This window comes from Hemitrygon akajei, unplaced genomic scaffold (assembly GCF_048418815.1).
Source record: "Hemitrygon akajei unplaced genomic scaffold, sHemAka1.3 Scf000088, whole genome shotgun sequence".
NCBI lineage: Eukaryota > Metazoa > Chordata > Chondrichthyes > Myliobatiformes > Dasyatidae > Hemitrygon > Hemitrygon akajei.
In genome coordinates, this window is record NW_027331974.1 from 701,280 (window position 1) to 726,230 (window position 24,951).

At 49.5% G+C, this 24,951-nt stretch overlaps 2 protein-coding genes and 1 long non-coding RNA gene across 4 annotated transcripts in view; all 3 read left to right on the forward strand.

Annotated features, from left to right (window-relative positions):
* The window catches only part of LOC140722753 (uncharacterized), a 499,534-nt gene that overhangs the window by 201,090 nt on the left and 273,493 nt on the right, over positions 1-24,951 (forward strand). The gene's annotated exons all lie outside the window — the stretch shown is intronic.
* LOC140722755 (uncharacterized) overlaps positions 1-24,951 on the forward strand; it is a 139,745-nt gene that overhangs the window by 21,170 nt on the left and 93,624 nt on the right. The window lies entirely within an intron of this gene.
* LOC140722754 (uncharacterized) lies at positions 11,026-17,847 on the forward strand. Its single transcript, XR_012097736.1, has 4 exons — positions 11,026-11,097; positions 12,742-12,906; positions 16,739-16,924; positions 17,752-17,847. It is a non-coding gene; the product is annotated as an uncharacterized lncRNA (long non-coding RNA).

Genomic DNA, 24,951 nt, shown 5'->3' on the forward strand with positions numbered 1-24,951 from the left:
CTGGTGGTGTGGGTGCTGAAGCTGCAGTACCTCTTTCCTGATGGCAGCAGCGAGAAGAGAGCACGGCCTGGGTAGTGTGGGTCCTTATGATGGATGCTGATTCCTGTGACAGACCCTGTGGATATGGGGAGAGCACGGCCTGGGTAGTGTGGGTCCTTATGATGGATGCTGCTTTCCTGTGACACACCCTGTGGATATGGGGAGAGCACGGCCTGGGTAGTGTGGGTCCTTATGATGGATGCTGCTTTCCTGTGACAGACCCTGTGGATATGGGGAGAGCACGGCCTGGGTAGTGTGGGTCCTTACGATGGATGCTGCTTTCCTGTGACAGACCCTGTGGGTATGGGGAGAGCACGGCCTGGGTAGTGTGGGTCCTTACGATGGATGCTGCTTTCCTGTGACAGACCCTGTGGATGTGGGGAGAGCACGGCCTGGGTAGTGTGGGTCCTTATGATGGATGCTGCTTTCCTGTGACAGACCCTGTGGATATGGGGAGAGCACGGCCTGGGTAGTGTGGGTCCTTACGATGGATGCTGCTTTCCTGTGACACACCCTGTGGATATGGGGAGAGCACGGCCTGGGTAGTGTGGGTCCTTATGATGGATGCTGCTTTCCTGTGACAGACCCTGTGGATATGGGGAGAGCACGGCCTGGGTAGTGTGGGTCCTTATGATGGATGCTGCTTTCCTGTGACAGACCCTGTGGATATGGGGAGAGCACGGCCTGGGTAGTGTGGGTCCTTATGATGGATGCTGCTTTCCTGTGACACACCCTGTGGATATGGGGAGAGCACGGCCTGGGTAGTGTGGGTCCTTATGATGGATGCTGCTTTCCTGTGACAGACCCTGTGGATATGGGGAGAGCACGGCCTGGGTAGTGTGGGTCCTTATGACGGATGCTGCTTTCCTGTGACAGACCCTGTGGATATGGGGAGAGCACGGCCTGGGTAGTGTGGGTCCTTATGATGGATGCTGCTTTCCCGTGACAGACCCTGTGGATATGGGGAGAGCACGGCCTGGGTAGTGTGGGTCCTTATGATGGATGCTGCTTTCCCGTGACAGACCCTGTGGATATGGGGAGAGCACGGCCTGGGTAGTGTGGGTCCTTATGACGGATGCTGCTTTCCTGTGACAGACCCTGTGGATATGGGGAGAGCACGGCCTGGGTAGTGTGGGTCCTTATGATGGATGCTGCTTTCCCGTGACAGACCCTGTGGATATGGGGAGAGCACGGCCTGGGTAGTGTGGGTCCTTATGACGGATGCTGCTTTCCTGTGACAGACCCTGTGGATATGGGGAGAGCACGGCCTGGGTAGTGTGGGTCCTTATGATGGATGCTGCTTTCCTGTGACAGACCCTGTGGATATGGGGAGAGCACGGCCTGGGTAGTGTGGGTCCTTATGACGGATGCTGCTTTCCTGTGACAGACCCTGTGGATATGGGGAGAGCACGGCCTGGGTAGTGTGGGTCCTTATGATGGATGCTGCTTTCCCGTGACAGACCCTGTGGATATGGGGAGAGCACGGCCTGGGTAGTGTGGGTCCTTACGATGGATGCTGCTTTCCCGTGACACACCCTGTGGATATGGGGAGAGCACGGCCTGGGTAGTGTGGGTCCTTATGATGGATGCTGTTTCATGTGACAGACCCTGTGGATATGGGGAGAGCACGGCCTGGGTAGTGTGGGTCCTTATGATGGATGCTGTTTCATGTGACAGACCCTGTGGATATGGGGAGAGCACGGCCTGGGTAGTGTGGGTCCTTATGATGGATGCTGTTTCCTGTGACAGACCCTGTGGATATGGGGAGAGCACGGCCTGGGTAGTGTGGGTCCTTATGATGGACGCTGCTTTCCTGTGACAGACCCTGTGGATATGGGGAGAGCACGGCCTGGGTAGTGTGGGTCCTTATGATGGATGCTGCTTTCCCGTGACAGACCCTGTGGATACGGGGAGAGCACGGCCTGGGTAGTGTGGGTCCTTACGATGGATGCTGCTTTCCTGTGACACACCCTGTGGATGTGGGGAGAGCACGGCCTGGGTAGTGTGGGTCCTTACGATGGATGCTGCTTTCCTGTGACAGACCCTGTGGATATGGGGAGAGCACGGCCTGGGTAGTGTGGGTCCTTATGATGGATGCTGCTTTCCTGTGACACACCCTGTGGATACGGGGAGAGCACGGCCTGGGTAGTGTGGGTCCTTATGATGGATGCTGCTTTCCTGTGACAGACCCTGTGGATGTGGGGAGAGCACGGCCTGGGTAGTGTGGGTCCTTATGATGGATGCTGCTTTCCTGTGACAGACCCTGTGGATGTGGGGAGAGCACGGCCTGGGTAGTGTGGGTCCTTATGATGGATGCTGCTTTCCTGTGACAGACCCTGTGGATGTGGGGAGAGCACGGCCTGGGTAGTGTGGGTCCTTATGATGGATGCTGCTTTCCTGTGACACACCCTGTGGATGTGGGGAGAGCACGGCCTGGGTAGTGTGGGTCCTTATGATGGATGCTGCTTTCCTGTGACAGACCCTGTGGATGTGGGGAGAGCACGGCCTGGGTAGTGTGGGTCCTTATGATGGATGCTGCTTTCCTGTGACAGACCCTGTGGATGTGGGGAGAGCACGGCCTGGGTAGTGTGGGTCCTTATGATGGATGCTGCTTTCCTGTGACAGACCCTGTGGATATGGGGAGAGCACGGCCTGGGTAGTGTGGGTCCTTACGATGGATGCTGCTTTCCTGTGACAGACCCTGTGGATATGGGGAGAGCACGGCCTGGGTAGTGTGGGTCCTTACGATGGATGCTGCTTTCCTGTGACAGACCCTGTGGATATGGGGAGAGCACGGCCTGGGTAGTGTGGGTCCTTATGACGGATGCTGCTTTCCTGTGACAGATCCTGTGGATATGGGGAGAGCACGGCCTGGGTAGTGTGGGTCCTTACGATGGATGCTGCTTTCCTGTGACAGACCCTGTGGATATGGGGAGAGCACGGCCTGGGTAGTGTGGGTCCTTATGATGGATGCTGCTTTCCTGTGACAGACCCTGTGGACATGGGGAGAGCACGGCCTGGGTAGTGTGGGTCCTTACGATGGATGCTGCTTTCCTGTGACAGACCCTGTGGACATGGGGAGAGCACGGCCTGGGTAGTGTGGGTCCTTATGACGGATGCTGCTTTCCTGTGACAGACCGTGTGGGTATGGGGGGAGCAGGGCCTGGGTAGTGTGGGTCCTTATGATGGATGCTGCTTTCCTGTGACAGACCCTGTGGGTATGGGGAGAGCACGGCCTGGGTAGTGTGGGTCCTTATGACGGATGCTGCTTTCCTGTGACAGACCCTGTGGATGTGGGGAGAGCACGGCCTGGGTAGTGTGGGTCCTTATGACGGATGCTGCTTTCCTGTGACAGACCCTGTGGATATGGGGAGAGCACGGCCTGGGTAGTGTGGGTCCTTATGATGGATGCTGCTTTCCTGTGTCAGACACTGTGGATATGGGGGGAGCACGGCCTGGGTCGTGTGGCTCCTTATGACGGATGCTGCTTTCCTGTGACAGACCCTGTTGGGAGAGCACGGCCTGGGTAGTGTGGGTCCTTATGATGGATGCTGCTTTCCTGTGACGGACCCTGTGGACATGGGGAGAGCACGGCCTGGGTAGTGTGGGTCCTTATGATGGATGCTGCTTTCCTGTGACAGACCCTGTGGATATGGGGAGAGCACGGCCTGGGTAGTGTGGGTCCTTATGATGGATGCTGCTTTCCTGTGTCAGACACTGTGGATATGGGGAGAGCACGGCCTGGGTAGTGTGGGTCCTTATGATGGATGCTGCTTTCCTGTGTCAGACACTGTGGATATGGGGGGAGCACGGCCTGGGTAGTGTGGGTCCTTATGATGGATGCTGCTTTCCTGTGACAGACCCTGTGGATATGGGGAGAGCACGGCCTGGGTAGTGTGGGTCCTTATGATGGATGCTGCTTTCCTGTGACAGACCCTGTGGATATGGGGAGAGCACGGCCTGGGTAGTGTGGGTCCTTATGATGGATGCTGCTTTCCTGTGACAGACCCTGTGGATATGGGGAGAGCACGGCCTGGGTAGTGTGGGTCCTTATGATGGATGCTGCTTTCCTGTGACAGACCCTGTGGGTATGGGGAGAGCACGGCCTGGGTAGTGTGGGTCCTTATGATGGATGCTGCTTTCCTGTGACACACCCTGTGGGTATGGGGAGAGCACGGCCTGGGTAGTGTGGGTCCTTATGATGGATGCTGCTTTCCTGTGACACACCCTGTGGATATGGGGAGAGCACGGCCTGGGTAGTGTGGGTCCTTATGACGGATGCTGCTTTCCTGTGACAGACCCTGTGGATATGGGGAGAGCACGGCCTGGGTAGTGTGGGTCCTTATGATGGATGCTGCTTTCCTGTGACGGACCCTGTGGACGTGGGGAGAGCACGGCCTGGGTAGTGTGGGTCCTTATGACGGATGCTGCTTTCCTGTGACAGACCCTGTGGATGTGGGGAGAGCACGGCCTGGGTAGTGTTGGTCCTTATGACGGACGCTGCTTTCCTGTGACAGACCCTGTGGATGTGGGGAGAGCACGGCCTGGGTAGTGTGGGTCCTTATGACGGACGCTGCTTTCCTGTGACAGACCCTGTGGTTATGGGGAGAGCACGGCCTGGGTAGTGTGGGTCCTTATGATGGACGCTGCTTTCCTGTGACACACCCTGTGGTTATGGGGAGAGCACGGCCTGGGTAGTGTGGGTCCTTATGATGGACGCTGCTTTCCTGTGACAGACCCTGTGGATATGGGGAGAGCACGGCCTGGGTAGTGTGGGTCCTTATGATGGACGCTGCTTTCCTGTGACACACCCTGTGGTTATGGGGAGAGCACGGCCTGGGTAGTGTGGGTCCTTATGATGGACGCTGCTTTCCTGTGACAGACCCTGTGGATATGGGGAGAGCACGGCCTGGGTAGTGTGGGTCCTTATGACGGATGCTGCTTTCCTGTGACAGACCCTGTGGATATGGGGAGAGCACGGCCTGGGTAGTGTGGGTCCTTATGATGGATGTTGCTTTCCTGTGACAGACCCTGTGGATGTGGGGAGAGCACGGCCTGGGTAGTGTGGGTCCTTATGATGGATGCTGCTTTCCTGTGACACACCCTGTGGATACGGGGAGAGCACGGCCTGGGTAGTGTGGGTCCTTATGATGGATGCTGCTTTCCTGTGACGGACCCTGTGGGTATGGGGAGAGCACGGCCTGGGTAGTGTGGGTCCTTATGATGGATGCTGCTTTCCTGTGACAGACCCTGTGGATACGGGGAGAGCACGGCCTGGGTAGTGTGGGTCCTTATGATGGATGCTGCTTTCCTGTGACAGACCCTGTGGACACGGGGAGAGCACGGACTGGGTAGTGTGGGTCCTTATGATGGATGCTGCTTTCCTGTGACGGTCCCTGTGGATATGGGGAGAGCACGGCCTGGGTAGTGTGGGTCCTTATGACGGATGCTGCTTTCCTGTGACAGACCCTGTGGATATGGGGAGAGCACGGCCTGGGTAGTGTGGCTCCTTATGATGGATGCTGCTTTCCTGTGACAGACCCTGTGGATATGGGGAGAGCACGGCCTGGGTAGTGTGGGTCCTTATGACGGATGCTGCTTTCCTGTGACAGACCCTGTGGATATGGGGAGAGCACGGCCTGGGTAGTGTGGGTCCTTATGATGGATGCTGCTTTCCTGTGACAGACCCTGTGGGTATGGGGAGAGCACGGCCTGGGTAGTGTGGGTCCTTATGATGGATGCTGCTTTCCTGTGACAGACCCTGTGGATACGGGGAGAGCACGGCCTGGGTAGTGTGGGTCCTTATGATGGATGCTGCTTTCCTGTGACAGACCCTGTGGTTATGGGGAGAGCACGGCCTGGGTAGTGTGGCTCCTTATGATGGATGCTGCTTTCCTGTGACAGACCCTGTGGATATGGGGAGAGCACGGCCTGGGTAGTGTGGGTCCTTATGATGGATGCTGCTTTCCTGTGACAGACCCTGTGGGTATGGGGAGAGGGTCAAATCCACAACTTTGTGAAGGATTTTCTGTTCAAGGGCATGAGTTTCCATTCCAGGCAGTGAAGAGCCAGTCACTATACTCTCCACCACACATCTCTGGAAGTTTGCAAGTATCAGATGTCTTGCTGAATCTTCACTGGATTCTGAGGAAGTAGAGGTGCTGCCCTGCTTTCTGTGTAATTGCACTGATGTGCTGGGCCCAGGACAGATCCTCTGAGATGATAACAGCAAGGAAGTTAAAGTTGCTGTCCCTCTCCACCTCCGATCCCTCAATGAGAACTGGCTCATGGACCTCTGGTCTCCTCCTGAAGTCAATGATCCATTCCTTCATTTCATTGACGTTAAACTCACTCTGTCCTTGGGTAATGGTGCGATTGTCACCCTTTTGAAGCAGCTGGGAACCATCGATTCCAGCAGGGAGAGATTGAAGAATTCCTCGAACACTCCCACTGTTGGTGGCACAAGTTTTCAGTTCCCTACCAGGTAGACCGTCAGGGCCTGATATCTTGTGAGGTTTCACCCTGTCTAACGATGTTCTGATGTCGACCTTCAAGTCCGAGATCACAGGGTCAACAGGAGCCACCGGGGTAGTTTTATTCTCCCTTTCGAAGCGTGAATGAAAGGTGTTGAGCTCATCTGGGAGTGAAGCATCACGGCCATTCTTGATGTTGGGTTTTGCCTTGTAGGAAGTGATGGCCTGCAGACCCTGGCAGAGCTGAGTAGGTTAAAATGTCGGCACCACACTGTGGGCTGAAGGGTCTGTACTGTGCTGGAGAGATCAATGTTCCGTCTGTCAGAGCCCGACCAAAGGTTGGGAGAGAGAGTGTAAAAGGAGCAGATTTGGTTCGGGCCAGTCATTTTCGGCTGTGCAGGTGCGGTAAGTGTCGGTGTTGGAGGCTGAAACTCAGCTTGAAATAAAAGGAAGGGATGGTCAAGTGGAGCGGCCATTGTCAGACTGTGCAGTGAAAGAGTGGGAAGTCTTCAGTGTGAACATCCAGAGGCACAGAGATGAAGAGATGAGCCTTTTCTTTCAGTACAGAGTATTTAGGAAGGAATACTCCTCCTGTCAGATGTGAGAATTCAGGTTACCTGACTGTTTCCCTGATGACTACATCTGTGGGAAGTGCACCCAACTTCAGTGCCTGACTGACCGGGTCACGGAGCTGGATTTGGATGTAATTAGGATCATCCGGGAAGCTGAAGGTTTTACAGATGAGAATTGTGAAAGGTGGTCACAGCCAGAGTACAGGATTTGCACAGTAGATGAGTGACCACCAGGAGAAGTAAGGGGATGGGGAAGTCAGTGCAGAGTTCCCCTGGGGCCATTCCCCTCAGCAACAAGTATATCTCTTTGGATCCTGCTGGGGGACGACCCATCGGGGCACGGCAGCAGCAGTAGCCAGGCTGGTGGAACTGGCTGGCTCTGAGACTCAACAGGGAATAGTAACGTCAGGCAGTATGGCAGTTGTAGCAGACTCGAAGACTGGGGGACAGAAAGGAGATTCTGTAGCCGCAGAAGAGACATTAGGGTTGTGTGATGACTCCCGGGTGCGAGGGTCGGAATGTATCTGAGTGGCTGCAGGATATTCTCCAGGGGGAGGGTGAACAGCCAGAGCTCGTGGTGCATATTGCCACCAATGACAGAAACATAAAAGGGGAAGATGTCCTACGCAGTGAGTATATAGAGTTAGGAAAGAACCTTCAAGAGAAGGACCTCCAGGGTAGCAGGTAATCTCCGGATTACTCCCAGTGCCACGGGCTAGTGCAGGTAGGAATGGGGTGATAGCACAGATGATGAGTGGCTGAAGAGATGGTGCAGTGACAGGGTTTCATGTTCTTTGATCATTGGAATCTTTTCTGGGGAACGGGTGACCTGTACAAGAGGGACAGGTTGTACCTGAACTGGAGGGGAACCAATATCCTGGCCGGGAGGTTTGCTGATGCTACTCAAGAGAGTTTAAACTAGTTTTGCAGGGGACTGTGAACTGGAGCCCCAGGACAGTGATGGAAACATCGGACCAGTAGGTAGATGTTAAGGAAAATATTGAAAGGTAGACTCGAAATAACAGGTATGATGGGTCAGGTTGTGTGAAGTGTGTACATGTTAATGCTTGGAGTATTACGGGTAAAGTTGATGAACTCAGAGCATTGATCAGTACATGGAACTACGATGTGGCCATTACTGAAACTCGGTTGAAGGAGGGGCAGGAATGGATGATTTATGTACCAGGTTTTCAAAGATAGAGAAGGTGGTGGTGATTGTGTTGGTGGGGGGAGGGGGGCACGAGTTGTACTACTACTCAGGGACAGTATCACAGTTGCACTCGGGAGACATAACGGAGGGGTCAGACTCTGAGTCCATTTGGGTGGAACTCAGGTGTAGGAAGGGTGCAATCACACTGATGGGATTGTGCCACATATTGTACCACAGGCCCTCCTTCGCCAATAGCCATCGGGACACTGAGGAGCAGATATGTAATCAAATTAAGGAAATGTGTGAAAATAATAGGGTTGTTGTCATGGGGGTTTCAAGTTCCCTCATGTAAACTGGGATTTTCTTTGTGCAAGCGGGTGAGATGGAGAAGAATTTGTTAAGTGTATCCAAGAGGGTTCATTAAATCAATATGTGGGCAGTCCATCGAGAGGAGAACCTGGACTGGACCTGGTGTTGGGTAATGAACCTGGTCAGTGGGTGAGCAGGTCGGGCACAGTGACCACAACTCTTCAGCTGTCAGGATAGCTATAGATAAGGATAGGTACAGTCCTTGTGGGGGAGATTTAAATTGGAGTAGGGCAAATTGTGTGGGGATTAGGTAGGAACACCTTTTTTTCTGGCAAGTCCACATCAGACACACGGAGGCTGTTTAAAGATCAATTGGACAGAGTGCCGGAAATATATGTACCTGTTAGAAGGGAGGATAGAGGTGGAAAGACAAGAGAAACTTGGATGACCAGAGAGGTGATGAATTTTGTCAAGAAGAAAAAGGAAAAATATGTAAAGCTTCTGAAGTCAGGATCAAATGAAGCACATGAGGAGTATAAAGAAACCAGAAAAGAATTAAAGAAAGGAATTCGGAAAGCCAGGAGGGGCAAAGTAAAGTCCTTGGCAAGTAGGATTAAGGTGAATCCCAAGGCATTCTATACATACATCAAGCAAGAGGATAACTAGGGAGAGGGTAGGAACACTCAAGGATTCTTTGCTTGGATGCAGAGAATGTGAGTGAGGTACTTAATGATCACTTTGCTTTAGTATTTATCAAGGAAAGTGATGTGGAGGACCAGGAGATCACTGCTGAGTGTATAAATATGTTAGGGTGTTTAGAGGTCAAGGAAGAGGAAGTGTTGGGCCTCCTGATGGGTATTAAGGTGGATAAATCCCCAGGTCCCAATGGGATTTCTCCCAGGTTATTGTAGGAGGCAAGAGATGAGATTGCTGGGGTATTGATCAGTAGCTTCGTGTCATCTCTTACCACAGGTGAGTTCCCAGAGGACTGGTGAGTAGCTAATGTTGTGCCTAAAATGAAACAAGGGAAAATCATGGGAACTATAGTCTAGTGAATCTCACCCCACTGTCATCAAACTCTTGAACAGACATCTTGTACGATAAGAGGATCTGTTCTGGGACCAGTATGTAAGTGCCATTACAAAGAAGGCATTGCAGCTCCTCTACTTTCTGAGAAGTTTACACAGATTCAGTCTGTCACCTAAAACTTTTACCAACTTCTATAGATGTGTGGTGGAGAATATTTCTGACTGGTTACATCACGGCCTGGTATGGAAACACCAATGACTAAGATCAGAACAGTAGTGGATCTAGCCCAGTCCATCACAGGAAAAGCCCTCCCCACCATTAAACACATCTACAAGCAGCATCCATCATCAAGGACCCCACCATCCAGTCCATGCTCTCCCCTTTTCTTCAGGGAGATGGAAGGGAATGGGGAAGTGAAGGAGAATGGAGGAGTAGAAGAGGAAAGACAGATGGGGGGAAGTGGGAAGGGCAAGAGAAGGAGAGTGGAGAGGAGGCGACAAGGGAAGGGGGATCAGAAGGAGACTGGAGGTGGGGATGGGAGAAGGGTCTGGTGTTGTAGGATGCAGGGGACTGGATGGGAGGAGGGATGCTGAAAGAGAGCTTCCTTAGGGAGGAGGGGTTAGGAAGTTTCTGGAAGTTTCCCTTGAAGACAGACACTCCCCTGACTTGGAACTACATTGCTGTTCCTTCGGTGTCACCGGGTCAAAACCCTGGGCTCCTGAACATCATTGTGGGTGGCCCCACACATCAAGGACTGCAGCAGTTCAAGAAGTCAGCTCATCAGCAAAACCTTCTCAAGGACACCTCTGGTGGGACAGTTAAACACTGGCTCAACCTCTGAAACTCACGTCCCTTTGATGAATAAAAAAAAACAAAATTATTGGTGCCCAGGGATTGCTGAAGCTGGAAGTGCAGACGGGGGTTGTGGTTGGCAGAGAAAGTGGATGGGGAACGTGAGCTGTACATTAACACTGAACATCATTCTGTCCCTCAGTCACAGACTCCACACTCAGTGATCCGTGTGTAAACCACACCGTCCTGGATCAGCCCTGGAGGAGCACGAATTGTTCCCTCAATGAGTGCAGTGGACAATGGATGGGTGATGGAAATCTTGCAGTGGGCTGGTACAGATTTAACAGGTAAAGTGAGGAGATAATCACTGAGAAACTGGACACAGAAAGGGAATGTAAACAGGGGAACAAGGGGTGTGTGAATGGGAAATGCAGGGAGACCGGGATCATCAGTGACTGCACTGAGATGGGGAGTAAATACAGGGAGAGGGGTGATCACACATTCTCAGGGTAGAGACAAGGAGGAGGTACAACAGAGAGGGAATTCCCAGGAATGGGGGTTTATTGACCACGGACAGGGTGAGTGTAATTTCCCGTGTCTCTCTGAGTGAATAAACTCCCTCAGATCAGTGACTGACTTTCTGATTGTTGTTTCAGTTCCAGAGGATGGAAGATTCCGGAGACGGTCGTTCCACAGGGTCGCTGCTCCGGGGAGACCCCAGGCTGGTTAAACGGTAGGGTCAGAGTTTACATCAGTGGGGCTCAGTTAGTTTTTGGAGAGGGTCAGACTGATAACCCAGATCTCTTCAGATACGAATACAGAACTCCCACAGTTACCCAGACTGTACTTCAGCCCTGGATCCTCATGGAATCCATTGGAGGAGTTCCAGCTTCCTGGAGTTTCTGCCAGCTGTGGCTGGATCAGCATCTCTTCAGAGGGCACTAACATGGACTCAGAACCCCATCTCCCTGAGAGGTCTCCCCACAGTTGCTCAGACCGCTCTACGGTCCTGTATCGTCATGGAGTCCGGTGGAGGAGTGACAACTTCCTGGAGTTGGGTTACAGAACTGATCTGCCCACTGACCCCATTCTGGATATGACCCGGAGGAGCTTCAACGACCCCAGACTCATTTCAGTGGTGGGGCAATCTCCAGGGAGTTGGGGAAGTCTGCAGGCGTCATCATTCACCAATTATTGGGATAAATTAATAGTTGCCATGGTAACATAGCGGTTAGTGCGTCACTATTACAGCTCAGGGTGTCGGAGTTCAGAGTTCAATTCCAGTGTCATCTGTAAGGAGTCTCTGTCCGTCCTCCCCATGGAATGCATGGGTTTTCCCCGGGTTCTCCGGTTTCCTCCCACTGTCCAAAGACGTACCGGGTGGGTTCATAGGTCATTGTAAATTGTCCCATGATGAGGTTTGGGTTAATCTGTGTTGTCGATGGTTACTGGGGTGGTGTGGCTCTGAGGGTCGGAAGGACCAACTCCGTGCTTTATCCCAAATAGATAATTCAGCTCAATTATGGAGAAAAAGTCAGGAAATAGGAATAATATTGGAAACTACAGACCAGTGTGTCTCAGGTCAGTAATGGGGAAGCTGGTGGAAACGATTCTTCAGGATTCGAAGGTCGTGGGTGAACTTGCGACAGTAAACATTTCTTTGTGCAGGGCAAGTCATGATTTACTGACTTGCTTGAGTTTTTTGAGGGGTTGATAGAGGTGATTGATGAAGGTAGAACTGTGGATGTTGACTTAATGGATTTTACACCATAAGTTCATAAGACAGAGGAGCAGAATTAAGCCATTTACCCATTTGAGTCTGCAACACCATTCCATCATGGCTGGTTTATTTTCCCTCTGAACCCAATTCTAATGCCTTCTCCCTGTAACCTTTGACAGCCTCATGAATCAAGAACCTGTCAGCCTCAGCTTTAAATATACCCAATGATGTGGCCTCTTCAGCCGTTTGTGGCAATGAATTCCACAGATTCACCACCCTCTGGATAAAAATATTCCTCCACATCTCTGTGCTAAAGGAAGGTTCTTGTGTTCTGAGGCTGTGCCCCTGGTCCTAGACTCTCCCACAATAGGAAACATCCTCTCATATCCACTCTATCCAGGCCTTTCAGTATTCGATAGGTTTCAGTGAGATCCCCCAGACGTTTGACAAGGTCCCTCATGGGAGGCTCATTCAGAAGATGAAGGTGCTGCTGCGGGGAGGGTGGGGTGGAGAGGGAGAGGGCAGCAGCTCAGTACTGACTGAGGCCGGACCGGACCGTGGGTTGTGAACCACTGATTTACAGTGGGTCTTGATTCACATTCCCCACTGTACTGTGGGACCGGGTACATTTTACAGTGTTTATAAATCTCATTCCAGGTCCCCATCCCAACGTGGGAGAGGGGGAGGTGACCAGGACCGTGTGCTTCACCTGGGGTGGAAACACCTGTTTCGGGAACCTGGAGATCAGGGTGAAGAACTGCTCCGGTTACTTTGTGTATCGGCTGAAACAGACACCCTGGAATAACGCTGTGTACTGTACAGGTAGGTCACCGTTCCCCAGTGACACAGCAGTGTGGTAGTTGTGGGGAAATTCTGGGACGTCCTGAGTCACCAACACACACCACGGGCTGAGTTTTCCAGTCGGCTGCCCTGCCCGTGGTCTGTGATCACCTTTCGCGTATCCCCCTTCACACCGGGGTCAGAATGAAACTGCCCAGTCTGACCTGTGACAGAGATCATAGAACACAGAACAGTACAGCACAGCACAGGCCCTTCGGCCCACAGTGTTGTGCAGACCTACTCTGAGATCAATCTAACCTTCCCTCCTACATAACCCTCCATGTTTCTGTCATCCATGTGTCTATGAGTTTGTTAAATGTCCCTAAGGCATCTGTCTGTACTACTACCCCTTGCAGGGTGTTCCACACACCCACCACTCTGTGTGTAAAGAATTTTACCTCTGACATCCACATATTTCCCTCCAGTCCCTTTAAAATTTCACCCCCTGGTATTAGCCACCTCCTCCCTGGAAAAAAGTCTCTGGCTGTTCACCCAATCTATGCCTCTTACCATCTTGTACACCTCCATCAAGTCGCCTCTCATCGTTCTTCACTCCAAAGAGAAAAGCCCTCACTCACTCAACCTCTCCTGACAAGACCTGCTCTCTAATCCTGACATCGTCCTGGTAAATCTATTCTGCACTCTCTCTAAAGCTTCCACATCCTTCCTACAATGAGGTGACCTGAGACTCCCGGGCTGCCCTGTCACACATAGGGACCATGTGAAGGTTGTTGGGGGGAAGAGGGGAGGGCACATTGAGGAGAATGGAGGGGTTGGAGGGGAATGACTGTGGTGGAAGGAAGTGGGAAAGTGGAGAGGAGGGAGAGTGATGGGGAGAGAAAGGGGAGGGAGGAGGAATGAGGACAATAGAAGGAGATTGTAGGTGGGGATGGGAGAGAGGTCTGGGGTATGAGATCGGTGCTAGAGGGGAGGAGGAGTATTGAGAGGGAGCCGTAGACAGTCGTGGGGGGAGAGACAATGGATGCTGGATAGTCCACAGCTCAGGAATTGGTGGTGGGGATCATCGAAGGGAATGCTGATCTCCGTGGTCAGTCCCAGAATTTCATCCCGACTGTGAATGGTGTGAGTCACTCATAGTGATCAAGATTTTGGATGAGATTCAGTGGTGGGAGAGAGGTACGATGTTCCGGTGATTTTCTTTCTCCCACGTCTCTGTTCCTTTACCCTCGACCTGGGGACTTCTCCAAGGGAACAGGCCAAAGGGTCATTGACTGGAGGGGCCACCCAGGAACCATCCTCTGTCCCATCGGGAGACACATCCTCAGGTAGAAAAACTTGACTATGGAAGGGGGGCGGGGTTCATTCCACAACTCTGTGGTCTACAGGCTCTCGTGAGCTGATTCAGTGGTTATCTGTGTCTCTCAGTGGGATGTGAACGATGGAGTCCGTTCTATCCCCACTGACAATCTCAGGAGTACATGAGGTCTCCGGAAAGGGTGATTCACTCATCGGGAATGACCTGCCTTGGATGGAGGCCGGTCTGGAAGAGATGTGGAGACGGCTCAGTGACAGAGCAGGGGGGCTGAGACCTGGTGCTCAGGGATGGGGGAAATGAAAGTGTCCGGTGGGTGAGGTTTGGAGTGATGTTCAGGCAGGATATTTTCACTATTTGTTTAATTGTTACCGTCGCTGTCTGTAAGGAGATTGTACATTCTCCCTGTGACTGTGTCGGTTTCCTCCCACATTACAGAGACGTCTGGGTTAGTAGGTTAATTGGTCACATGGGTGGTGGGGCTCGTGGGGCCGGTTACTGTGCTGAATCTCTAAATAATTGATGGCCCAGTCCATCACGGATAAAGCCCTCCCCACCATTGAGCATATCGACATGGAGCGTTGTCAGCATTCATCATCAGGAACCTCCACCACCCAGGACATGCTCTCTTCATGTTGTTGCCATCAGGAAGGTGGTACAGGAGCCTTAGGACCCACACCACCACGTTCAGGAAGAGTTATTACCCCTCAGACATCAGGCTCTTGAACCAGAGAGGGTAACTCATGTTCCAATACTTATTGCTTATTCATATATTACTATTTTTTTTCTTTTCTATTTTGCACAGTTTTGTTGTCTTTTGCACAGTCTTTGTTCGCGTAGGTGTAATAGAATAGCACAGACTTGTTGGGCCAAAAGGACTCATTGTTTTGCTGTATCTTCTAATAAATGAGTAAATATTTTTAAACTAATTTAAAGGAAATTTAAGTTTTGCACTGTGCTGTTGCTGCCAAACGATAAATCAGTGATGTTAAATGGTGATAGTCTGATTCTGAGAATGTATAAAAATGTATGGAAGATTGAGGAGTACAGATAGGGTGAATATAACTAGAGGACATCGATTTATGGTCAGTGGTGAGAGATTCAGGATCAGAATCAGTACTATTATCACTAACGTCTCTTGTGAAATTTGTTGTTTTTTTGGCAGCAGTACAGTGGGAGACATAAAAAATATTCCTGTAGGTTCCAATCAAAAATAAAATAAATAAATAGTGCAAAAAGAGGAATAGTGAGGTTGTGTTCATGAGTTCATGGATCGTTCAGAAATCTGGTGTTGGAGGGGAAGAAACTGTTCCTAAGACGTTGAGTTTGTGTCTCAGGCTCCTGTACCCCCTCCCTGATGGTAGCAGGGAGAGGAGGGTGTGTCCTGGATGGTGAGAGTCCTTAATGGTGATGCCACTGTCTTGGGGCATTGTCTTTCAGAGGCGATTCCAGCAGGGAGACTAGACATCAGAGGACACTCAGCAGGTCCTGATACGGGAGAGGTTGTTGGCGCATTGAGCTTTAGAGTACACTAGATGTGAGTGAGTATCAGGAGGCACTAGGTGGGTCAGGGTATTGTTGAGCTATTTAGCAGGGACTTACTGTACCAGGAGGGTTGGACACACTCCCGTGTCCCTGTTCCTTTATACCCCATCCGAAAAATTACTCATGAGAACAGCCCAAAGAGTTATCGACTAGAGATCCCACCGAGGAACTGTCCTCTGTCCCAGCGGGAGACACATCCTCAGGTACCAAGTCTCATGTCGGTCTGTGTTCATTCAGTCTCTGTCACTCTGTGAGGTTGAACCTCCCATGGACCAGTTCACCTACTGGATGTACAGTGCATTGTGGGTTGGCTGTGAATGATGGAGTCAGTGGTTCCTCTCTCCTGTCTGTTGGGTTGGGTTTGGTGAATCGTGAGGGATGAGGCTCTGTTGGGGGTTGGAGCGAGTGGGGTGGGAGGAATGAACAGAGAGGGGTGGAGTGACTGAGAGTGACACAGGACAGAGGGGAAGGATGATGGAGGTGGGAGAGGTGTATAGTCAGAGAGAGGAAGGGAGGAATGACTGTGAGGAGTTACACGTTGACTGATGAGACATAGAAATGACCGGAGTGGGGTTTGAGTAATTCAGTACATGGACAGAAGGAAATGGGTGAAAACACACAGGGGAGAGGGATGGAGAGAGAGGCGGGATGCTGGAGTGGGAGGAATGAGGCAAATGAAGAGAGAGTGTAGACTGTGTGAGGAGAGTTGGGCAGAGAGATCAGTGAGAGTGACACTCCAACTGGAGGGAGGGAACGGGGGGACTGACAGGAGAGTGATGCAGACAGAGTGAATGCTGAGAGAGGGAGATATGAGGAGAGGGATTTGTGAGACAAGGGTAGAGATATTAAAGAGCAAAGAAGAGTGAAGTGTGTGTATTTCAGAGGACAGATTTGACCCGAACTTGAGCCTCCTGTTCCTGCCATTGAGTTCCTACCTGATTGAACGTAAAACTTGTTTACTACTTTCCCCAACTTTTTTATATTTTCTTATTACAGATTCCCAGTCAGACAAAACTTGGGAACCCCAGGGATCATCAACAGATCAACCTGAACCGGATTTAACCATCACCTCAGCTGGTTCTCCGAGCTTACGTACAAACACAACTCAGGAACCCCAGGGATCAGCGACTAGAGAGTCTGGACCGGGTTTAACCACAACCCCACCTGGGTCTGTGAACTCAGGTATCTGCAGTGGGCTGGGGGTGTCATTGAAGGGAATGATCTTCTTCAATCCTCTATTCATCTGGGCTTTGACTGAGAGTAGTGACTGGTCACAGACATTCACGAGGGAGAGTTGCTGAACAGGGACTGGATGGTTTTGGTATCTCTTCAGATCAGAGACCTCCTTTCCAAATTGTTGTCCCAGTGGCGACCCATTTCAATTCAACTTCCCATTCCCGTTCCCACGTGTCTGTCCAAGGACTCCTGCACTTACATGCTGAAGCCAAACTCAGATTGGAGGGCAACACCTCATATCGTGTCTGGGTAGCCTCCAGACTAACAACATGAACACTGATTTCTCTGACTTCCAGTAATTTCTCCCCCCTACCATGTCTCTCTTTTTCCATTCCCACTCTGTTCTCCTCACCTGCCCATCACCTCCCTCTGGTCCCTGCCTCCATCACTTTATTCTGACCCCTCTCTTTGGATTACTCCTCTTCAGCCCTTTACCTCTTCCACACATCACCTCCCAGCTTCTCAAATCACCTCCTCCCTCATGCACCCACCTTCCCACTCACCTGGCTTCACCTATCACCTGCCAGCTGTACTCCTCCCCACCTCTTTATTCTGGCTTCTTCTCCCTTCCTTTCCAATGCTGGTGAAGGGTCTCAGCCTGAAACATTCACTGTTTATTCCCCTCCAGAGATGCAGCCTGACCTGCTGAGTTCTTCCAGCATTTTATGTGTGTTGCTCTGGATTTTCAGCATCTGCAGAATCTCTCATCTTTATGAATTATTGTCCCTGTTTAATCTCTGCCACTCTCCCATGTCTCTGTTACTTTGTTCCAGACCTGGAGGCTTCCACAAAGGATCAGCCCGATGGATCGTCTACAGGACAACCCACCCCATCACCATCCTCTGTCTCAGTGGGAGAGAGATCCTCAGGTATCAGGTCTCGTGTCCATTGGGGTTTTTCAGTTTCTCGCTCTGTGACATCGAACCTCTCATAGACTGACTCACCTGCTGGATGTGCGTCCTGGTGAGGTGATAGTGATTGTTCAGCCGATCCTTCTCCCCATCTTGCATCAAATTCCACCAACATCCACCGTCTCTCCAAAGGCAGTGAGTGTTGTTGTGGAGAACAGTCCATAGGGTTGGTTGCTATATGATGACGGTCAGAGATCTGTCGGGGTGGAGATACGTCACTACCAAAGGAGGTGTAAGTTGCTCCTTCCCACCACTAGGCTGCAGATCACCCTTGGGCAAGGTGTGGCATTTGTTTAGCACCACCTCCCCCCCCCCCCCCAAATCAGGGTCACAGGAAGGCATGGGAGCAGGTACTGGATGGTCGTATGCACAGCTGGCGCATATCACATACAGTTGAAGTCAGAAGTTTACGTACACCTTAGCCAAATACATTTAAACTCAGTTTTCACAATTCCTGACATTTAATCTTAGAAGACATTCCCTGTCTTAGGTCAGTTAGGATCACTATTTTAAGAATGTGAAATGTCAGAATAATAGTAGAGAGAATGATTTATTTCAGCTTTTATTTCTTTCATCACATTCCCAGTGGGTTAGAAGTTTACATACACTTTGTTTGTATATGGTAGCATTGCCTTTAAATTGTTTAACTTGGGTCAAATGTTTTGAGTAGCCTTCCACAAGCTTCTCACAATAAGTTGCTGGAATTTTGTTCCATTCCTCCAGACAGAACTGGTGTAACTGAGTCTGGTTTGTAGGCCTCCTTGCTCGCACATGCATTTTCCAGTTCTGCCCACAAATTTTCTGTCAGATTTAGGTCAGGGCTTTGTAATGGCCACTCCAATACATTAACTTTGTTGTCCTTAAGCAATTTTGCCACAACTTTGGAGGTATGCTTGGGGTCATTGTCCATTTGGAAGACCCATTTGCGACTGAGTTTTAACTTCCTGGCTGATGTCTTGACATGTTACTTCAATATATCCACATAGTTTTCCTTCCTCATGATGCAATCTATTTTGTGAAGTGCACCAGTCCCTCCTGCAGCAAAGCACCCCCACAACATGATGCTGCCACCCCCATGCTTCATGGTTGGGATGGTGTTCTTTGGCTTGCGAGCCTCACCCTTTTTCCTCCAAACATAACGATGGTCATTATGGCCAAACTGTTCAATTTTTGTTTCATCAGACCAGAGGACATTTCCCCAAAAAGTAAGATCTTTGTCCTCATGTGCACTTGCAAACTGTAGTCTGGCTTTTTTATGGTAGTTATGTCGATATAGGACTCGTTTTACTGTGGATATAGATACTTGTCTACCTATTTCCTCCAGCATCTTCACAGGGTCCTTTGCTGTTGTTCTGAGATTGATTTGCACTTTTCATGCCAAAGTACATTCATCTCTAGGAGACAAAATGCGTCTCCTTCCTGAGCAGTATGATGGCTGCATGCTCCCATGGTGTTTATACTACGTACAATTGTTTGTACAGAAATTGCTCCCAAAGATGAACCAGACTTGTGGAGGTCCACAATTATTTTGCTGAGGTCTTGGCTCATTTCTTTTGATTTTGTTTGTAAGCTTCTGATCCACTGGAATTGTGATATAGTCAAATAAAAGTGAAATAATCTGTCCGTAAACAATTGTTGGAAAAATTACTCGTGTCATGCACAAAGTTGATGTCCTCAACATCTTGCCACAACTATAGTTTGCTAATATGAAATCTGTGGAGTGGTTAAACAATAAGTTTTAATGACTTCAACCTAAGTGTTTGTAAACTTCTGACTTCAACTGTATATGGGTTCTGACAATCTCTGAAGAGTATGGATAATGGCTGGAGTCACCCATCCTGTGAAGACACTGTGCAGATGAAGGCAATGACAAACAGCTTCTGTGTCACCACCGAGAACAATCAGGGTGATGGACAGACCCTGATCGCCCACGTGATATGATACGGCACGTAATGTTGATGATGTCGGAGAACAGGGACTGAGAGGTGCAGTTTGATGGACGAGAGGATTTAAGTGGTTTTACACACAAAATGCTGGAGGAACTCAGCAGGCCAGGCAGATCTATCGAAAAGAGTAAACAGTCAATGTTTCAGGCCGAGACCCTCCATCAGGATTTCCAGCATCTGCAGATTTCCTCTTGTTTGGGAATTAAGTAGCTGTTGAGAATTATCTTTATGGGGGTGGGGGATGGGTGGAGGAGACATACTCTGGTAATGAAGTTACTTTGACTTGCACTTTGATCAGAGTCAGATCAGATCATCCTCAGCAGGGTTATGGCTGCCAAGTAGGGACATTGTCCCTCTCAAGCTCATTCTCCTGCCTTGTCCTGTAACCTTTGACACCATTACTAATCAAGAACCGATCAACCTCTGCTTTAGATATACCCAATGACAGTCTCCACAGCCATTTGTACAATAAATTCCATAAGTCCACTATCCTCTGGCTAATGAAAATCCTCCTCACTTCTGCTTTAAGGGAACATCATTCTACTCTGAGGCAGTGCCCTCTCTATCCTAGACTCCCCCACTATAGGAAACATTGTCTTCATATCCGCTGTGTACTGACCTTACAATATTCGATAGGTATCGATGAGATTCACCCTCTTTCTCTGAACTCCAGTGAGTACAGACCCAGAGCAATGAAATGCTCCCCATACTGTAACCTTTTCATTCCTGGGATCGTTCTCATGAACCTCCTCTGGACCATCTTCAACACTAGCACATCCTTTCTGAGAGAAGGGGCCAAAAATGCTCCTGACCACAAAGCCACCAATTCCGTCATCCATATCACTGACATATAATGTGAAAAGAAGCTGTCACGGTCAAACCAAAGCAGAGGATTGCCACTGCTGGCAACCCTAGGGATTTGATATACTTGCATGATGCAACCTCACTCCAATAATCAATTTTACTAAAGTTGAAGATATGTATTTGATCCTTTATTAGCAATTAGCAAGCGTGCAATCTTGAAGCAATGAAACTTAAGCGTGCCCAAGTGTAAGCTAAGCATTGTTGAGTGATCAGCAAAAGATACAACATCTGCCTGTCCCCATCTACTACAAACTGCAATAAACAAAGCATGAAGACAGAACTTACTCCCTTCGCTTTTACACTGTCCCCACTCATGTGACTAGTTACCATAATAAATGTGAAACTCAGAATACAATGCAGATGGAGAACAGATACATGGTCATACAAAAGCCGTCCCAATATCGAACCCTATGGAACACCAGCAGTCACCGACAGCCAACGAGAATAGACCTTTAATCCCAATCTTTCCCTCTGTCTGTCAGTCAGTCAGTCTACTAACTACAGTATGCTCGTATCTTTCCTGTAATATCATGGGCTCTTGTTTATTAGTATCGTGTGTGACAGCTTGTCAGAGGCCTTCTGAAGATCCAAATGCACAACATCCACCAATCCTCCTTTGTCTATTCTGCCTGTTATTTTCTCAAAGAATTCCAATGGATTTCTCAGGCAAGATCTCCCTTTAAGGAAACGATGCTAACATAGGCCTCTTTTCTCATGTGCCTCCAAGTACCCCAAAACTTCATCTTTATAATGGACTCCTTCCCAGCCAGTGAAGTCAGGCCTAACTAGCTTATAATTTCCTGTCCTTTGCCTCCCTCCCTTCTTTAAGAGCAGAGTGACATTTGCAATTTTCCAGTCCTCCAGGGCCATTCCAGAATCCAGTGTTGTTGAAATATCCCTACTAATGCCGTCATCTCTTGCAAAGCCCTGGGGTGTAGTCCATCTGGTCCGGGTGACTTACCTACCTTCAACCCTTACGACATCCCAAGTACCTTCTCCTTAGTATTAGCAAGTTCACTCACTCTTACCCCACGACACTCTCCAGTTTGAGATGTACAGCTGCTTTCTTCCATCGTAAAGACTGACGCAAGAACGATTAGGATGGGAAACAACTTCTTTCCCCAGGCTGTCAGACACTGAACTCCCAGCCTCCTGCCAGGTCACATCACACTTGAAGCATGATGCTGTCTACTTTTTAACTTGTGTCACAAATGCACCTTATTATTTATGAATCTACAAGTGGTGATATTAACGTGTGTGTGTTACGTGTATGTCCGGAGGAACGTTATTTCATTTGGTGATTTAAAAAAGTGTACTGTTGAATGACAGTAAACTGAACTGGAATTTGAGTTTAAAAACATTTATTAAATTCATCCACCATTTCTTTGTCCCACCTCTGCAGCATCATTTTCCATCCGTCCAATATCCACTGTCACCTCTCTTTTACTCGTGATATATCTGAAAAATCTTTTTGCATCCTCTTTTATACTGTTGGCTAACTTACTTTCATATTTCATCTTTTTTCTCCTTATTGTTTTTTCCAGTTACCTTCTATTGGTTTTTAAGAGCTTCTGAATCCTCGAACCTCCCACTAATTCTTGCTCTATTCTCTGCCCTCTCTTTTGCTTTTATGCTGACTTTCACTTCCCTTGTCATCATGGTTGCATCATCCTCCATTTAAAAGACTTCTTTTTCTTTGGGATTTATCTATCCTGCACCTTCCGAATTGCTCCAGAAATTCCAGCCATTGCTGTTCTACTGTCATCCCTGCAAATATTCCCTTTCAATCAACTTTGGCCAGCTCCACTCTCATGCCTTCTCTTGGAATGCAGCACCAATCTGAGTTTCCTAACCTGCTGCACATTCAAATCACCCATGACCATCGTAACATTGCCCTTTTGTCCTGCCTTTTCTATCTCCCGTTGTAAATTCTACCCCACATCCTGGCTACTGTTGAGAATCCTGTATATAACCCCCAAGAGGGTCTTGCTATCCTTGCATTTTCTTAACTCAACCCCCAAGGATTCAACATCTTCCAATATTATTCACCTGTTTCTAAGGATTTGATTTTATTTTTTACCAAGAGAGCCACCCCACTTCCTCTGCCTACGAGCATGTCCTTCTGAATGACGGAGGAGGTTGGGGATGAGCAAATGGGGGAATTGGGAAGGAGTCTGTGTGTGCAGTGTGTCAGAGCGATGGAACTGAGCCTGGTGGAGAGATTGGGGGAGTGTGGTGAAAGAACAGAACTGGCTGGTGTGTGGACGTTGCAGGAAGAATCAGTCTCAGCCCTGGACCAATCCCCCAAACTCCATTTCTCACCTGGACCTTCTCTCGTCCCAGATCCGGGTAGGACAAGCCCTGACGCCGGGCAGGAGAAGCCGACGGACACCATATGCAAAGCCTCTGAGATGATCCCAGGTAACCACTGAGTTCTGATAGGGGACCGTTAGGTTCTCCTGATCACAGGGACCCTTTCTGATGCATCTGGCGTTTGGGTGGTTGGGGTCTGCATGGAGCATCTCCCCAAACAGCGACGGACATTCTTCTTCCCCCAAACCCCATCACTTTCAGCCTGGGAGAGGGGGGGAGTCCTTGCTCTGTCTGCCCTGTGGAAGTGGTATGCAGATGTTTACGAAGAGATGCAGGAAGGGTGAAATTCTTCCACAAGCAAGGCATGGATACTCAAAAAGGGGGTTTGACGTTACAAAAGTTTGTGCTCATGAAGGGGACGTTGCTCACATTTGAGCTGGTGCTGAGAAGTTCTGACGATATCACAGTTGCACTCGAGAGAGACAAAATGGAGGGTCAGAGACTGTTCATTTGGGTAGAACTCAGGAATAGGAAGGGTGAAATCACACTGATGGATTGTACAACAGAACCCCCAATAGCCATCGGGACATTGAGGAATAGATATGTAATCAGGTTAAGGAAATGTGTTAAAATAATAGGGTCGTTGTCATGGGGGGTTCAACTTCCCTCATGTAAACTGGGGCCTTCTTCGTGCAAGCAGTTTGGCTGGGGCAGAAAATGGGTTATTTTCTTTGGAGCAGTGGAGGCTGAGGGGAGATCTGATCGAGGTTTTTGTGATTATGAGAGGCTGAGATGGAGCAGATAAGGAGGGTCTGTTTCCTAGGGTTGAAACGCCCAACTCCAGAGGGCAGTTATTGAAGATGAGAGGGGGTTAGGTTCAAGGGGGATGTGAGGGGTAAGGTTTTTACTCAGTGGTGGGTACCTGGAATGCACTGTCTGGTATAGTGGTAGAGGCAAATACATTAGAGGCTTTTAAGGGACATTTAGATTGACAGATGGATGTGAGGAAGATGGAGGGATTTGGACATTATGTGGGAAGGAGGTATTAGATTCTGTGTCCTTTTGATTTACTTTTTAGCTGGTCCAGTACAACATTGTGGGCCGAATGGCCTGTTCCTGTGCTGTACTGTTCGATGTTCTGTATGAGACCAAGGTAAACTGAATCGGCCAGTGTGTGGAAGACACCAACACTGGGGGCATAGTGGGCGTGAGGAAGGCTATCAATATCTGCAGCAGGATCTGGATGAGCTGGGGAAATGGCAGATGGAATTTAATGCAGAGAAGCATGATCGCACTTTGGGAATGTAAAGCAGGCTCAGACTCACACAGGGAACGGTGCGGTAGAACAGTGGAATCCGGGAATACAGATCCAGAACACTTTGAAAGTGGTGCCACAGGTAGATAGGGTTGTAAAGCGAGCTTTTGGCACATTGGCCTTCATAAATAAAAGTATTGACTGCATGTGTTGAGATGCTATGCTGAAGTTGTACAAGACGTTGGTGAGGATTAATTTGGAGATTGTATGCAGTTCTGGTCACCTACCTACAGGAAAGATGTCAATGAGATTGAAGGAGAGCAGAGAAAATTTACAAGCATGTAGCCAAGACTTGAGGACCTGAGTTTTGGGGAAAGGTTGGATAGGTTAGGAGTTTATTCCGGGGATGTACGGGATAGAGGGGGAGATTTGACAGAGGTATACAAAATTGTGAGGGGTACAGACAGGGTAAATGCAAACAATCTTTTTCCACTGAGGTTGGGTGGGACCGGAACTAGAGTTCATGGGTTAAGGGTGAAAGATGAAATATTTGAGGGAAGCCTGAGTGGGAACTTCTTCACTCGGAGGGTAGTGAGAGTGTACAACGAGCTGCCAACGGAAATGGTGGATCTGGGTTTGATTTCAACATGTAACACAAGTTTGGATAAGTACATGGATGGGAGG